The sequence below is a fragment of the Rhinatrema bivittatum genome, chromosome 4 (assembly GCF_901001135.1).
Source record: "Rhinatrema bivittatum chromosome 4, aRhiBiv1.1, whole genome shotgun sequence".
Classification (NCBI taxonomy): domain Eukaryota; kingdom Metazoa; phylum Chordata; class Amphibia; order Gymnophiona; family Rhinatrematidae; genus Rhinatrema; species Rhinatrema bivittatum.
This window is the reverse complement of record NC_042618.1, coordinates 373,813,909-373,829,791: the sequence shown is the minus strand read 5'-3', so window position 1 is coordinate 373,829,791 and position 15,883 is coordinate 373,813,909. Positions and strand designations below refer to the sequence as shown.

Sequence of the window (15,883 nt, the reverse complement as noted above, 5' to 3'; positions counted from 1 at the left end):
AGCTGTTTTTCTCTTTTATGATTGAATTGTAATTTCTTTACTGTTTATTTATTTGTGTTGTAAACCGCTGTGAAGGCTTGCTGAGACAACGGTATATAAATGATAATAAACCTTAAACCTTTTCTATAAACACTCGTAATATGTCATCTTATTTTTTAATTAGAATATCAAGAAAATTGATATCATGGGAATGGTAACTCATGGTGAATTGGAGATGAGGATCTAAGGAAATTGATCCAATGATGAAAAAGTTGTAAACTGTCAACATCTGCATGCCATGGAAAAAAAACATCGTCTATGTATCGGGTTCAGAAGGAAACATGTTGAAACATTGTGGAATTATACAAAAATCGCTCCTCAAAACTTGCAACATATATATTAGCAAGTCTTGGTGCCATGGTGTCCCCCATGGCAGTGCCTTGAATTTGTTTGTAAAACACCCCCTGAAAGACGAAGACATTTTTCACTAAGAGCCAACTTTGCCAATGCCACTACGAAGTCCTTAGGTATTCATTGCGGACGTGGTCTTTTTTCCAAAGTTTGTAACACAGTATCTAACACAGCATCCTGGGGGATATTGGTGTATAACGCTTGCATATCCATAGTGACCAAAAGGGCAGACCCCACATATTTTTAATGGATTGTAATTTTGTAAGCATCTGCTTTGTATCCTTTAAAAGGTTGCAAAAGTTGATCAATAAAAGTGGACAATAGTTCTAACAGGGAGCCTAATGTAGTGACAATAGGTCTTCCTGGCGGATTAGCTGCGTTTTTTGTGAATTTTTGGACCATATAGATGGTTGATGTTTTTGGAAAGAACAAAAAAAAGGAGAAAATCAGTTGGGGGGGGGGGGGGCGGGGAAAGGATTCATTATTTTTCTGGGTAAATATTGTCCTGGCTTGGATAGAAGCCAGGATAATAAAACATCATATTTTCCCATCCATGCACTCAGCAGGATCCTCATCTCTACCCCCATCCCCTGCCTAACATGTGCCTGCCTCTCTCCTCCAAACCATTGAGAATCCCTCTCCCTCCGCCCTCCTCTCACAACACACTGCAACAGCATTCATCCTTCCCGCTGGTGGTTCCAGGCTTCTTCTTCTCTCCCTCAGCAGCCTGCTGGAAAGTGCTTCTGGTGGACAGGGCCTGCTTGAAATACATTCATGGTACCAGACAGCAGACTCACTGGCTGTTTGGAGCTGAGGAGGTGGGACTTGAAACAGCATGGGTGGCAATGGAGGGTGAGTGCTTTCATCAGTGGAGGGTGGAACTTGAAACACAGCATGCACGTTGGTCCACGCTGGCTTCCAGCAGTGGCTGGAGGCCTTGAAACGCTGCATCTGTAGCTCTGAAGCAGCTTTTTAATCAGCCTAAAAGTAGGGTGAATATCTGTTTAAACTGAATGCTACCTTTGGAAAAATCCTGGAATTTATGGGCAAAAATTGGTTTAAACTGAAAATGAAGGACCCTAGGGACTACTCAAGTGTCTTACTAAGAAAACCCTGCTGCCTTAAGGAAAAGAAGCCAAAACTGAAAGTGTAACAGGGCAAAGTGATTTTTTCTGCACGCACCTGTCTTGGGAGTGTGTGTCCTAGGAAACTGTCAACAGATTGTGCCAGACTTAGACAGCACCTTGTTACAATATCCTAGAGGGAAGGTGGGATGGGGAGATGTGTTCAGACATTTAAATGCCTCCAAGGTTTCCATGCATAGGAGGCGAGCCTCTTTCAATGGAAAAGAGACTCTAGAAAGAAGGGTCTTGGGATGAAGATGAAAGGCGGTAGACTTGGAAGTAAACTAAGGAAATATTTATTTATAGAGAGAGGGTGGTAGATGCATGAAACAATCTCCCCATGGAGGTGGTGGAGACGACAACAGTAACTGAAGTCAAGAAAGCATGGGATAAACACAGCGGATCTGTGAGGGAGTGATAGGAATTGTAAAGCTGAATTAGTTGGGTGGATGGCCATAGATAGGCCATATGGTCTTTTTCTGCCATCACATTTCTGTTTCTATTTTTTAGATGAGTGATTTGCTGGATGAACGGAGTTCATGAGGCAGTATGTAGTGAGGATCTGCAGAGTGAAGGCTCTTGTAAGTCAATAACAGGAGCTTGAACCATATATAAAAATGGATAGGGAAATAATGTACGGATTTAGGAAGAGGGTTTATATGGTTGTATTAACATTGGCAAAAGAAAAGTCATACATCTGAATTTTGGATAGATTGTAGTGGAGAGAGATGGGCCACCAAGAGACTTGTGAGGAGCAGGTTGCAGAAGTCTAAGCAGGAGTTAATGAGAAAGTGGATACAGTTTCTGGTAGTGAGTTCAGGAAGGAAAGAACAGGCTTTGGTGATGTTAGAGAGAAATGTCACAAAATGTAAGTGTTTTGGCTATGTTTAGAGCAGGAAAGAGAGTAGTCAAAGATGACTCCAAGATTACAGTCTGAGGGGCCTTAGAGGATATCTGTTTTATCCACAAAAACAGAAAAAGGTGGAAGGAGGGTAAGTGGGTTTTGGGGGGGGGGGGGGGGGGAGATAAGGAGTTCTGTCTAGGCCAGGCAGTGGTTTCAGACAAGCAGGCTGAGACTGGAACTGTATTCCTAATGGAATTTCTGGTGAAGAGAGGTAGTCCTGGGAGTCATAAGCATAATGATGGTAATGAAAGCCATGAGAAGAGATCATAGTATAAGGGAGTGCAGAGAGAGAGAAGAGTCCAGAACAGAGTCCTGAGGCACACCAATTGATGATGGGATGGTAGTAGAGGAGGATCCTTCAGAGGATACACTAAAAGTGTGATGAGAGAAGTAAGAAGAGAAACAAGACAGGACGGAGTTCTGAAATCTAAGTGACAGAGTATCAAGGAGTAACTAGTGATCAACAGTGTCATAATCTAGGTTAAGAATTTAATTACTTATTTATTTGTAAAGACTTTTGGTTTTAGCCATAAATAAGTCATTGGAGACTTTGGTAAGGGCTGTATCTGTGCAATGTAGAGGGTAAAAACTAGATTGGTGGATCAAGAATGGCTTAAGATGAAAGAAAATGAAGACAGCAGAGGTGAACAATGATTTCGAGTAGCTAGAATGCAAAAAAGAGGAGAGGGACAGATGATAGCAGAGCAGGTAGAGTACAGCGATGGTTATTTGAGGAGTGGTGTGATCACAGCATGTTTGAAGGCAGAGGGAGCAGTAGCAGTAGAAAGTGATAGATTAAGGATGTGTCAGAAGGGATGACTGCAAGGGAAATAGAGCTGAGTAGCTGGGTGGGAATGGGGTCAAAGGAACAAATAGTGAGTTTGGAGGGGGAGAGAAGATGGTCAGTTTCCTCCACTGTGACTTCAGAAAGGGAGGAGAAGGTGCCAGAGGAAGGGGAGAGGTATGAAGTGGGGAAGGTGGAGGTAGAGGTGATCTGGTTGAGAACTCAAGACTAATTTTGTGAATCTTGTGTGGAAGTAGTCAGCCATAGTCTGGGAAGAATTGTACGGGTGAGTGTGTGTGAGGCAAAGGCAGTTTAAAGAGGGAAATGAGTGTTTCAAAAAAACAGTGAGGGCTTGGAGGCAAGAGAATTTGACAGTGCAATACCAGGCTGGAAGGAGGTCAGCATGAAGTTGACATGAGGATGGTATTTTAGCCAGATATACTCTGCGGGGTGGGCTCAGGAACATAGGAAGCAAGCCAAGGCTAGGGTTTGGTGTGCTTTACAGGATGGGTAAGGGATGAGGTAAGAGTGTCTAAAGTAGAGAAGAGTATAGTGTTGTAAGTAGAAACTGCCTCATTTGACTCAGACAATGAAGTGGAGGATAGGAGAAATGAGACAATAGAGGAGAGGATAGAAGGGTTGATAGCCTGAAGATTTGTGAAGGTATTGGTGGTGACTGGATGAGGTTATGGGGAAGAGTGGTTTAGTGTGAAAATTCAGATGATGGTCTGAAAGAGGAAGAACAGAGGTGGAGCACTTGGAAGAAAGGACTAGATCAAGGCAATGGCCATGTTGGTGAGTAGGGGAGGTAGAACAGCATTGGAGGCCAAATGAGGAAGTTATGGCCAGGAGGTCTGAGACATAAGAATCAGAGGTGTCATCAGCATGAAGATTAAATTCCCTAAGAATGAGGGTAGGGAAAGATTGTTCAAGGAAAGCCAGGAATCAAAATCGGTGGGAAAAGAAGAGGGGGGATTTATCAGGGATGGGGGGGTTTCAAGGCAGCTACCTGGAGAAGTAGTGGAGTGAATAGGTGAATGGAAGGGGGGCCCCAAAGAGAGAAAAGGAATGGCACGGAGGTGAAAGAAGGGATTGAAACATACAGGAAGGGGAGAGCAGCAGTTCAATACCACTACCACCATGGCATACATATGGAAGAAAAAATAACCTCCATGATGAACATCAACTGAAGCAGAGCCCTAAGAGGAAAGCCAAGTCTCAGTCAAGGTGAGAAGATGAAGAGTGTAAGATAGAGATCATGAATGTAGGTAAGTTTGCTGGAAATAGAGCATGCATTCTACAGGGCACATGAGAAAGGGGGATAAGGATAAGATTGGAGGGGTAGTGGTTTGATGTGTAGTGATGGGGTGAAAGTTGCCTTGGAGGGCAGGATTTAGTTTGATATCCCCAGCTTAGAGGAGGAGGAGTTGCAGGAAAAAATGAAGGAGAGGTGGAGGTGTGACAACTGTGACAAGAATGAGATGCTGTCAGGGAGAGTAAAGATGGCTGCATGAGAGGAATAAAACTTGGAAGCTTAAGAGTAGTGAACAGGGCAAAAGACAGACTTGCTGGTGCGGTGAACAATGTAGAGATTGGGGACAATAGGCTTGAAATTAGCAGTAGTTTGTAGCAGGGAGTAAAATTGGGGAGAATTAGCATCAAGAAGAGTAGATGTAAGTAGTTAGAAAAAATGGGAAAATCTACTGACCTGAGGTAATGCTATGGCATGTATATCTGGTGAAAACCCAAATGGGTTGTAATGTCCTCTGGACCAGTGGTTTTCAACAGGTGTGTCGGGACACACTAGTCCGTTGCGAGGTCACGGAAAATGTCGCAGACCCAGCAGAAGGCTGCTCTTTCCTCATCAGTCTGGGCAGGAGTTGTCTGATTTCTCCTTGATTGCTTCCTACTCTTCCTGGCCCAGTGGGAGGTTATTCCCTTCTCTTTCACCCTGATCAGAGAGAGGTATCACCAACTCCTGTTCATATGGTCCTGGCTGGACACCAACTTTATCTTCCTCTGCTTGGCCTGGCTATGAGGCTGCTGATGCTCTCTTCACCCCATGGGGCCTGGACATGAAAGCAGGAGCATGAGGAAGAGAGGTGCATGCTCTATAGATCCACTGCTGACTTCAGCTGCTGCTGCCTCATCTTCTTCCTCTCATCAATGCTTCTTGCTCTCATCTGCTGCTGGTAAAGCGGGAAGGAGACTCTGGATTGGACTGAAGGCTTTTATGCTGGCTGAGAGCCAAGAGGAGGGAGAAATGTGCTGGGCAGGAAGGCTTGGGAGATAGTCAGGAGTCTGCTGGGTCAGAAGGTGTGGGATAAAGGAGGTTGGGGTTGCTGGGTTGGGGAGAGGTGGAGGAAAGAGGGACTGGGGCTGCTGGGCAGGGAGGAGAGATGGAACTGGAGGGAGAGATGGAGTTGTGGGGCCTGCTGGGTTGGGGGAGAAGGGAGGTCAGGGGATGTTGAGCAAGAAGTTGTGGGAAAGAAGTGGTCAGAGGTAGGAAAGGGGAGAGGGAAGGGCAGGGAGAGTTAAGCAGGGGAGAGAGGATGCACAGGGAAGAGGATGCAGAGGTGGGGTGTCGGAAATGTTGGACAGGGATATGAGCATGTGAAGGGATGATTGAATAGTTGGGAGAAGTGATGGGGGCATTGAGGGGAGTGATGGGGTAGAAGAGCCATACTATGTCAGTTTTGAGAATATGTATTGGCAATATGTGAGTTGTACAGGGAAATGTCTTAGTTCTGCTCTGCACTCATTGTTTTTTAGGAAGCGGAAGATTCCTGTGGATGCAGAGTTAATGTTTATATTTAGTCCCATGATGGTCATGTGTTCAGTGTGTGTCACATTTGAGTGTCATCTCTCAGGTATGTCCTGATAGAAGAAAGGTTGAGAACCACTGCTCTGGTCTATATCATGGTAACTGGGAGAGATATACAGATGTAATGCACCTCTCCAGGATGTGGCCAGCTGCTCAATGAGCATGGGGTGGTAGCAGCCCAGGCCTGAAGTAGGTTGTAACTACTGAAGTTGACCATTGAGGAAGCTAGGAAAGGTATGCAGATACATTGTAACCTGCTCAGCATACTTTCTCTCTTCCCCCCTCACGTCCTGGCAACCTTTCCTTCCCTTCACCTTTACCTCTTTCCACCCCCCCCCCCCCCCTTCCGGTGACACTGGAATCATTATAAGAACATAGAAGTGCCATGATGGGTCAGATCAAAAGTCCATCAAGCCCAGTATCCTGTCTCTCACTATGGTCTATCCCAAAATAGGTTTTTCTTGTTGCCTGTCCCAGCAACAAGTAATGGATTTCCTGGAGTCACCTAGTTATTAACCATTTATGGACTTTTTTTTCCAAGAACTTGTCCAAACCCCTTTTGAACTTTAGGGTGTTAATTGCTTTGACAACATCCTCTGGCAATGAATTCTATAGCTTGATTGTGATTGGAGTGGAAAAATATATTCTCCAATTTGTTTTAAATCTGCTACTTGCTAGTTTGAAGGAATGTCCCCTAGTCGTAGAGTTGTTTGAAAGTATGTTCCCTATTTACCTACTCCACTCATGATTTTATAAACCCCTTTCATATCCCTTCTCGATCATCTCTTCTTCAGGCTGTTTCCTTATTCTTCATAAGGGATCTGTTCCATTCCCTTAACAATTTGTGTTGCCCTTCTCTGTACTTTTGGTAATTCTGCTGTGCCTTTTGAGGTGGGCCGACCAGAACTGCACACAAGGTGTTGCTGTATCAGAGTGCTATACAGAAGTATTATGATGATCTCTGTTTTGTTGTTCATTCCTTTCTGAATTTTGCCCAACATTGTTTGATTTTTTTTGACAGTCTTCATATACTGAGCTGAAGATTTCAATGTATTCCAAGATCCTTTTCCTGAGTGGTTGCTCCTAATGCAGAACCCAGCCTTGTGCACATATCTTTAGGATTATTTTGCACTAGTCCGTCTTAAATTTCAGCTGGTATTTGAATGCCCAGTTCTCTAGTCTCACAAGACCTTTCTGCAGTTCCTCACAGTTTGCCAGTGTTTTAACTACTTTGAATATATTGTGACATCTGCAAATTTTATCATGTTGCTTCCTTTTCTAGATCATTAATGAATTGAACATGGGCCTCAGAACAGATCCCTGGGGCACTCTACTATTTGCCTTTGTCCACTGAGAAAACTGTTTAGTTCTGCTCTTTTTACCAGTCCACAGTAGGATAATACCTCCTATCCCATGGCTTATACTTTTCTGAAGTCTCCTAAGAGGCTTTATCAAATGCCTTCTGAAAATCCAAATGCACCATGTTCATTGGCTCACCTTTTATCCAGATGCTTATTTACGTCTTTGAAGAATTCTTATAGGTTAGTAAAATATGACTTCTCTCTGATAAATTCATGCTGGCTCTTCCCCCATTAAACAAACGCTTGCTTGCTTGCTCCTTGATGCATAAAGATCTTCCATAAGATCCCTTTCTTTTTGGCTAAGATCAAATGTAAGATGAGCTGAGGATAGTCTGTTCTTAGTCTTTTGGGCTGAGATTAAGAACCTGTACAAAATGGGGATTTTAATCCTGTGCCACCTGATCCCATTAGGGACACAATGTAGCAACTATGCAAAAGCAGGATTAAATCTCCTGCTAAAAATACAAATTTAAAGAAATCCCTGTAGTTTCCTCTAATGTTTGTACATTGTAATCAAGTCATTCTCAATTAAGAACATAAGAATTGCCATACTGGGTCAGACCAAGGGTCCATCAAGCCCAGTATCCTGTTTCCAACAGTGGCCAATCCAAGTCACAAGTACCTGCACCTCAAACATTAATTACATCTCAAGCTACTATTGTTTATTAATTAATAGCAGTTTATGGATTTTTCCTCTAGGAATTTATTTAAATCTTTTTTTAAACCCAGTTACACTAACTGCTGTAACTACATCCTCTGGCAGTGAATTCTAGAGCTTAACTATATGCTGAGTGAAAAAGAATTTTCTTTGATTTGTTTGCTAACTTCATGGAGTGCCCCCATTATCTGAGAAAGTAAATAACAGATTTAAATTAACTTTTTCAAGTCCTTTCATGATTTTGTTGACCTCTATCATATCCCCCCATAGTCATCTCTTCTCCAATATGAACAGCCTTAACTTTCTTAGCTTACCTCCATAGGGCAGCTGTTCTTGCCACTTTTCATTCTGGTCGCCCTTCTCTGAACTTTCTCCAGTGCAACTACATCTTTTTTGAAATGCAGCGACCAGAATGCCACACAGTGTTCAAGATGCAGTCTCACCATGGAGTGATACAGAGGCATTATGACATCCATGGTTTTATTTGCCATTTCATTCTTAATAATTCCTAACATTCTGTTTGCTCACCACAGCACAATGAGCTGACGATTTCAATATATTATCCACTATGATGCCTAGATTTCTTTCCTGGGTGATAACTCTTAGTTTCTATCTTAACATTGTGTAACTACAGCAAGGTTTATTTTTTCCTATATGCATCACTTTGCACTTGTCCATGTTAAATTTAATCTTCCATTTTGAAGCCCAGTCTTTCAGTCTCGTAAGGTCCTTCTGCAATTTATCACAATCCGCTTGAGGTTTAACTACGCTACATAATTTTGTGTCAACCGCAAATCTGATCACCTCACTCGTCTTCCCCATTTCCAGATCATTTATAAATATATTAAAAAGCACTGGTCCAAGTACAGATCCCTGAGACACTCCACTGTTTACCTTTATCTACTGTGAAAACAGACTATTTAATCCTACTCTCTGGTTCCTGTCTTTTTAATCAGTTTGCTGTCCACAAAAGGACATCACCTCCTGTCCTATGATTTTTTTTAGTTTTCTTATAAGCCTCTCATGCGGAACTTTGTCAGTTGCCTTCTGAAAATCCAAGTACATCACATCTACCAGTTTACCTTTGTCGACATGTTTATTCACTCCTTCAAAAAAAATGTAGATTTGTGAGGCAAGACTTCCCTTGGGTAAATCCTTGCTGGCTGTGTCCTATTAAACCATGTTTATCTAAATGTTTTGTGATTTTATTCTTTATAATAGTTTCCATGATTTTTTGCAGCACTGAAGTCAAGCTCACTGGTCTATAGTTTCCTGGATCACCCCTGGATCCCTTTTTAAATATTGGCATTACATTGGCCATCTTCCAATCTTCAGGTACATCAGATGATTTTAATGATATTTCAGTTAATTTGTAACCTAAGTCTGAAATTAGAAATTACATTTTTTTTTTTTTTTTAGTTATTTCAGAACCCTGGGGTGTATGCCATCAGGTCCGGGTGATTTACTACTCTTCAGTTTGTCAATATGGCCTACCACATCTTCCAGGTTCACCGTGATGATTCAGATGATTCCATCTGAATCATCACCCTGGAAAAGCATTTCCGGAACGAGTATCTCACCAACGTCCTCTTCAGTAAACACCAAATAAAAGAAATTGTTTAATCTTTCCGCGATGGCCTTATCTTCCCTAAATGCTTCTTTAACTCCTCGATTATCTAACGGTCTGACTCCCTCGCAGGCTTTCTGCTTCAGATATATTTAAAAAATGTTTTTATTGTGAGTTTTTTGCCTCTACTGCCAATTTCTTTTCAAATTCTCTTAGCCTGTCTTAACAATGTCTTACATTTAACTTGCCAATGCTTAGGCTTAATCCTGTTTTCTTCTGATGGATCCTTCTTCCAATTTTTGAATGAATATCTTTTTGCTAAAATAGCCTCTTTCACCTCACTTTTTAGCTGTGCTGGCAATCGTTTGACCTTCTACCTTTTTAATGCAAGGAATACATATGGACTCTGCTTCTAGGATGGTATTTTTTAACCATGTCCATGCCTATTACAGACTCTTTACTGCACTACCAATTTGGTTAGCTTCCCTAATTTCTCTTAGCATTTCACTGTCCATCTCACCATCTTGGCCAGATGGATGGTAGTATACTCCTATCAATATACTCTTCCCCCAACATACAAGGGGGGATTCGATTGTGCATTTAATCTCATGCAGGATCTTTATCCTGTTGGACTCTATGCTATTCGGGCATAAAGTGCCACCCTGCCACCAAGATGCTCCTCTCTGTCACTGCAATATAATTTGTTCCCTGGAATAGCACTATCCCATTGGTTATCTTCTTTCCACTATGTCTCTGAGATAACAAATAAGTCTATGTAGTCATTCACTGCTATATACTCTAATTCTCCCATCTTTCTTCTTAGACTTCTAGCATTAGCATACAAACATTTCAAAGTGTGTTTTTTGCTTGTATTAAGATTCTGCTTTTCAGTTGACAGGGATAAATTGAAATCTTTTAGCTCAGGTGAGTTTTTAATTATAGGCACTGAACTACTTTTTTTTTTTTTTATTATTGGAACCTGTCTGTTGGGATGCCCTAACTCTAATGCTTCATTAGTATCCTTCGAAGATACCTCCCTCCGAACCATGTGCTGCTGAGTGACTGTCTGCTTTCCCCTTTGATTTAGTTTAAAAGCTGCTCTATCTCCTTTTTGAAAGTTAGTGCCAGCAGCTTGGTTCCACACTGGTTAAGCTGGAGCCCATCTCTTCGGAAGAGACTCCCCCTTCCCCAAAAGATTCCCCAGTTCCTAACAAAACTGAATCCCTCTTCCTTGCACCATCGTCTCATCCACGCATTGAGACTCCGGAGCTCTGCCTGTCTTTGGGGACCTGCGCATGGAACAGGGAGAATTTCAGAGAATGCTATCATGGGGGTTCTTGATTTCAGCTTTCTACCTAAGAGCCTAAATTTGGCTTCCAGAACCTCCCTCCCACATTTTCCTATGTCGTTGGTGCCCACATGTACCACGACAGCTGGCTGCTCCCCAGCACTGTCTAAAATCCTATCTGGGTGACACGTGAGGTCTGCCACCTTTGCACAAGGTAGGTATGCCTTCTGCTAAGGATAATAACCACTGTATCAGCAAGTACTCCCCCCCCCCCCCCCCCCCAAATCCCCGCAAATTTAACTCTTTTCCATCCTCTAGCCTTTAGAGATCCACAGTGTTTAGCCCATGCCCATTTGAATTCTTTGACTGTTTGTTTTCTTCTTCACCTCCTCCTCCAGAAGGGCATTCCAGGCCTCTACTATCCCCTTCATGAAGAAATATTTCCTGGCATTGGTTCTGTGTCGTCCCCCCTGGAGTTTTATTTCGTGACCCCTAGTTCTATTGTTTTCTTTCCAACAGAAATTGTTCAAAGTCCATACATCATTGAAACCTTTTAGTAGCTGAAGGTCTGTATCATATATCTCCTGCACCTCCTTTCTTCCATGATATAATATTCAGAACCTTCAGCCTCTCCTCATAGGTCTTACGATACAGACCCCACACCATTTTCATCACCTTTCTCTGGACCGCCTCCATCCTGTCTCTATCCTTTTTGACATATGGGCTCCAGAACTGAATACAATACTCCAGGTGAGGCCTCACCAAGGACCTGTACAAGGGCATCATCACTTCCTTTTTTCTTACTGGTTATTCCTCTCTATGCAGCCCAGCATTCTTCTGGCTTTAGTTATCGCCTTGTCACACTGCTTTGCCAACTTCAGATCCCCAGACGCTATCACTCCAAAGTCCGGGCACATCAGCTTTTCACCTTCCATCACATACAGCTCTTTTGGATTACCACATCCCAAACACACGACTCTGTACTTCTTGGCATTTAATCCCAGCTATCAAATCTTTGACCACTCTTCTAGCTTTCTTGAATCACTTTTCATTCTCTCTACTCCCTCAGGCATTTCCATTCTGTTGCAGATCTTATATCATCTGCAAATAGACATACTTTACCTTCTATCCCTTTGGCAATGTCGCTCACAAAGACATTGAATAGAACCGGTCCCAACACCAATCTCTGTGGCACTCCACTTAAACACAGCTCTCTCTTCAGAGTAAGTTCCATTTGCCATTACACTCTGTCTCCTATCGAACTAGTTTGTAATCCATTCCAGCACCTCAGGCTCACTTCTAAGCTTCTCATTTTATTCACGATCCTCCTATGCGGGACCGTGTCGAAAGCTTTGCTGAAATCCAAGTAGATCACACTGAGCGCTTTTCCTTGATTCAGTCACCCAATCAGAAAAATCAATCAGATTTGTCTAACAGGACTTCCCCCTGGTGAATCCATGCTGCCTAGAATTCAGCAACCCATCATATTGGGTTCATATTCCTTCAGCAGTGTCCCCATTAATTTTCCCACCACCAATGTGAGGCTAACTGACCTGTAGTTTCCAGCCTCCTCTCTGCTACCACTCTTGTGGAGTGGGATCACCACCGCTCTTTTCCTATCCCATGGGCACTACTCCCGTGGATCTATTGAAAAGGTCCTTCAGTGGATCCGCCAGCACATCTCTGTGCTCCCTCAGTATCCTGGGATATACCTCATCCAGCCCCATGGCCTTGTCTTTCAGGTTGCCTAGCTCTTCTCATATATTCTGTTCTGTAAACAGTTTTGTCTACCCTATCTACAATTTTGTATACCAGCAACTGTCCTCCTCCAGGATCTTCTTTCATGAACACCATGCTGAAGTATTTAATATTTTTGCTATTTGTTTCTCTTTCCATACATTGTTCCTTGTCACCTTTGAATTTCACTGTACCACTATGGACCTTCCTTCTTTCTTTAATATATCTGAAAAATGTTTTGTTACCTCGTTTTACCTCTTTGACAATCCTTTCTTCCATTTGACCTTTTGCTTTCCTGATTTCTAACAGTCTGGGATCCTTCCTAGGTGGAGTATTTGAACATATCTTTGTTTTATTTGCTGTTTTAAGAGCTGATTCCAATACAACAGTTTTGATAGGGCAATTGCATTAATTTAAACCCTGGGGATTTTTGTACTCTGTATTTAAGGTCAAGTTTTCTTGCCACTCGAGCATAGGAAATGGGAGTTTCCCATATTCTTGTTTGTAACTTTTGCAGGATACTATGGACTGGCATAGCTGCTGGCTCCACTGATGTTTACAGAATATAAAGGAGAACCATTTGCTCGAGGATCTTCAATCTTACGTACATTTACTCAGAGTTCTTTTTCTACTCCAGGTTTCTGGACAGGACTTATGGTGTAGAAGTGTTTTGGAAGAGGGTTGGAGGGAATCCCTATCCATCCTTTCTCAGAGCCTAAAGGTGAGGGAACACTATTCCAAGACACCAATGATTAAGATGGTGACTGAAGAGAGGTATAGCCCTGGTGAACATTCTCTGACAGGAGTCCACTGCACATGAATGCTGCAGGCTAGAACCACCTCGCAAAAATTGATGAAGTATCCATGTGAACTGGGGATACTGGGACTCCTTGTGGGAGTAAAGTGGATATTCTGGAAAGGAGAGGTTGATAAGTACCCTTTTTATCATTTGTAACCAAAGAGGTAAAGAAATATTTCATTAATTCCGCAATGTGGTCAAAAGGCTGACATGTCCTTTGACCTGGCAAGGGTACTGGAGCATCCTCTTCTGATACAGAATCAAATCTTGCACATCTTCCAGACTCTGCAGTATCTGGATTGTAGGCCAGTTAGAGATGAGAGGAACCAGGGAGCAAATTGGATCTGGTGCTGTGAGATGTAATCCTTTGTTTCAATAATTTTGATGGCGAGAGTGCTCTAGTACTTGGCGGCAGCAGGGATATTGTGTACCCTTCTGCTTGTATCAACAATCTGGGCTCCTATACAACAGTGTAAGGAGGTCTGTGGCACACTGAGTTGACTATTCTGACAATTTATTGGCCAAAGGTCAATGTTTTGGGGGCTTAATGTATTGAAGACTTATGCATCAATGGTGCCAGGGACCTTTGTGTCAATTACGCTTGGACCCTGTGCCTTGATGGTGCCTGTGCTTTATGCTTTGATAGTGAAGAGGGAGATCTATGCGGCAATGGCAGTGATGCTGATGCACTTGAGCTTCTGGTGTGTTTTTGTTTTTTTTACACTGGCTGTTCGATGGTTCCATGGAGTGCTGCTTCTTTTTCGTTGATGCATGCTGGGTTTTACTACTTGATCCCTAGATGATGGAGATATTTTGGAGGAATTTCCTGCTCAACTCGATTCCCAGTGAGGTAGATGAGGCTACATTTTGAGAGGAGGGCTAACTCCTCCATTTTTCAGGCCCTTGATCTTTGGGTCTGCATCCACAATCATAACAGGTGGTCTGTCCCAGACAGCAGTGTCTGAGGTCATGTCCTTTGGTGATGGACATTTTCCTCCTACATGCATCAGTCCATTGAGTTTGGCTTTTTTCCTCAGGATGTCTGGCAAGAAGAGGTGTTTGTTTGTTTTTTTTAAGTAGCATTGAAAAGTGCTGTTTAGGGAGTTGGCTTAGGCAGCGAGGCAACTTTAAATACAAAAGTTATGAAATGTTACAGAGCAAGCAGAAAGAGAGAAGTTCACGTCCGTGTTGATGTTTGGGCACAAAAAGACTGAAGGGACTCCGGGAGGCAGTGCCTGAGTGGGAATTCCTGCAAAAGCTCTACTAGCTAAGAGAGAGAGGTTTGTTTGGTGCCACTAGATAACATCACCCATATATAATGGCTAATTCAGCCCTGCTTATTGACTGGAAATTTGACGAAGCTTGAAGTTTGCATACCTCCTGACTTTCTTTTCAAATGTATCTGTTTCTTACAAACTTTGCAAAAATATGGCTGGCCCTGTGGATCGGGCCCTGCATTACTGTGTTATGATACACTCGTGGTTAGAATTCCTGACCAGCCTGGGTTCAACATGCCACAGAGGCAATTCTAGAGAAGAGAAAAGACTGTTGCCACTACTGCTGGTCAAAGGAGTGTTGCTGAGAGTATGTATGTATGTATTTATTTATTTAAGTTTTAAGCCCAAGATTGAAGGCTGAAAAAATACATATGATTGTATACCCAAAAGGAAAATAGAATTTTTGGATAAGTTATTTACTTGCTTTAACAATTCTAGGCTTATGCTCCTTCCCTCTTCCCCCCCCCCCCCCCTCCCAAAAACCTGTTACGGGGCTCACGAGTACTGAAGGTGTGGCTATTGGCTAAAGTATTGGAGCATTCCTAGGAATGGGAGCAAGACTTTTTCTCTTTGTGCATTCCAAACTTCAGACACTGAAGAAAATAGCTTTTCAATTTCCACATTGTAGGGTTTCTTTTGCAGTTTGCTTTTATAAATAGGATCTTCATGCAGACTTATTAAAATGTTTGAATTTGCACATCTACTATTATCTAAGCAGCCATGACTAAGTGAATGCACCCTGGAGTCCCAAGGTCCTGCACATCCGTATATACATAATGGTGTCTACAGAGAGAATTAATTTTGCTGTCTTATTTTCTGTTTAATGTTTTTAAATATATGTTAAAAGATTGCTTCTTAATAGTACTTAACATAATGGGTTTCAGACAATGCAATGGTAATCTCTCTTTTTAAGACATTTTTGGAGATTCTACATTTAATAAAAAAAAAAGTATGCATTGTTTTGAGGCACATTCTTCTAGGAACGAATTGAATAAAGCACAATTGGAGCTTTATAAATTTTCTAGTAAGAGAAAAGATTCTTTTTGATGACAAAATCTTCAGTACATTAACAGAAAAATTCTGGAACTAAGCACAGGAAGTTCTTTTATAAGAAACGGGGAGCTGTGGAAGATTTCAGAGTCTCATGAAAAAGAAAATGAACAATTAAAT

General features: G+C 42.2%; 1 protein-coding gene and 1 long non-coding RNA gene across 2 annotated transcripts in view; one reads left to right on the top strand and one right to left on the bottom strand.

The window, feature by feature from the left end:
• LOC115091053 overlaps positions 1-8,440 on the bottom strand; it is a 36,606-nt gene extending 28,166 nt beyond the window's left edge. The window contains exon 1 of the long non-coding RNA XR_003856594.1: positions 8,360-8,440. This is a non-coding gene — a long non-coding RNA (uncharacterized LOC115091053). The remainder of the gene's footprint in view (positions 1-8,359) is intronic.
• Positions 1-15,883, top strand: part of FGD3 (FYVE, RhoGEF and PH domain containing 3) — a 281,833-nt gene that overhangs the window by 5,629 nt on the left and 260,321 nt on the right. The window lies entirely within an intron of this gene.